Source organism: Oncorhynchus mykiss, chromosome 21 (genome assembly GCF_013265735.2).
Source record: "Oncorhynchus mykiss isolate Arlee chromosome 21, USDA_OmykA_1.1, whole genome shotgun sequence".
NCBI lineage: Eukaryota > Metazoa > Chordata > Actinopteri > Salmoniformes > Salmonidae > Oncorhynchus > Oncorhynchus mykiss.
The window spans coordinates 10104142-10106099 of NC_048585.1; positions in this window are offsets into that span (position 1 = coordinate 10104142).

A 1958-nucleotide genomic window follows, 5' to 3' on the forward strand; every position below is an offset into this window, starting at 1 on the left:
TAATGTGTTACATGGTCCTTCATACAGTAGTTAATGTGTTACATGGTCCTTCATACAGTAGTTAATGTGTTACATGGTCCTTCATACAGTAGTTACATGGTCCTTCATACAGTAGCTACATGGTAGTGGACGTGAAGAATCAGAAGACGGAAGACAGAAGAGGAAGATAGAGAGAAAAGGGGGAGCGAGGGGAGACTCATCTCTATGGGTTTCATAAAGTTATTCACAAGTTAATGGTCTCCCTTTAACCAGGGGTACTGTCTGGGGAGAGAGAGATGGAAGGACGGAGGGAGGGAGGGAGAGGGCGGCTGTGGCCTTGACTCCCAGAGTGATGCTCTGCGGAGGTTTTGTCCTCCTCCTGGGGGTAAGAAGGGATGAGGAGGAGAACAGGAGGGATGAGAAGGAAGAGAGGGAGGGGCGGATAGAGAAGGCTGTCCTCCCCTGTAGCTGTGAACATGACGATACACCTGGGAACAGGGGCATGGTTTAACCATCACACACCAACAAGCTCTCACAGTCTCACTGCACAATCACACGTTTTAGACATTCATTCCGAATGGTTAAGTTGTATTTTATATGTACCCTTTATTTAACTAAGTTAAGGGTTAAGGTTTAGGATTAAGGGGGTTAAAAAAACAAACAACAAGTGCCAAACACTGGGATTGAAAACGCGACCCTCGGAGCCGGAGCTCGCGGCTTACTTACTCTGCCATCCCCGCCCACAACGCTCTAGCAAAACCCACGACTGCTTGGTGGTAATAGCGCTCACTGTTGCCCCTAGTGGCTGCTTTTGAAGTCATCCCCTGACGTCCTGCTTACCAGGAACGACGTCTAATTTCGCAGTGGATCTTGAGTGACCTGGCTGACCACACATACATCTGCGTACGCATCTCTAAAATGGTTGCTTTAACGACAGTCATTTACAGCCTAAATGTATTGGCTCTGTTATCGTCCCTGGTAACGGGATATTAAGTCATAACCCATGGACCCATGGACCTCCTTCACAATATAAACACCCAGCTGCTCCATAGAAACAATCACAGTAGCTAAACTCAGCAACAAAAAGAAACAGACCTTTTTCAGGACCCTGTCCTTCAAAGACAACTCGTAAAAATCCAAATAACTTCACCGATCTTCGTTGTAAAGGGTTTAAACACTGTTTCCCGTGCTTGTTCAATGAACCATAAACAGTTAATGAACATGAACCTGTGGATCGGTTGTTAAGACACTAACAGCTTACAGACGGTAGGCAATTAAGGTCACAGTTATGAAAAGTTAGGACACTAAAGAGGCCTTTCTACTGACTCTGAAAAACACCAAAAGAAAGATGCCCAGGGTCCCTGCTCATCTGCGTGAACATTCCTTAGGCATGCTGCAAGGAGGCATGAGGACTGCAGATGTGGCCAGGGTCCCTGCTCATCTGCGTGAACATGCCTTAGGCATGCTGCAAGGAGGCATGAGGACTGCAGATGTGGCCAGGGCAATAAATTAGAAAGTCCGTACTGTGAGACGCCTAAGACAGAGCTACAGGGAGACAGGACGGACAGCTGATCGTCCTCGCAGTGGCAGACCACGTGTAACAACACCTGCACAGGATCGGTACATCCGAACATCACACCTGTAGGACAGGTACAGGATGGCAACAACAACTGCCCGAGTTTCACTCAGAACGCACAACCCTCCATCAGTGCTCAGACTGTCCACAATAGGGTGAGAGATGCTAGACTGAGGGCTTGTAGGCCTGTTGAAAGGCAGGTCCTCACCAGACATCACCAGCAACAACGTCGCCTATGGGCACAAACCCACCGTCGCTGGACCAGACAGGACTGGCAAAAAGTGCTCTTCAGTGACAAGTCGCGGTTTTGTCTCACCAGGGGTGATGGTCGGATTCGCGTTTATCGTTGAAGGAATGAGCGTTACACCGAGGCCTGTATTCTGGAGCGGGATCGATTTGGAAG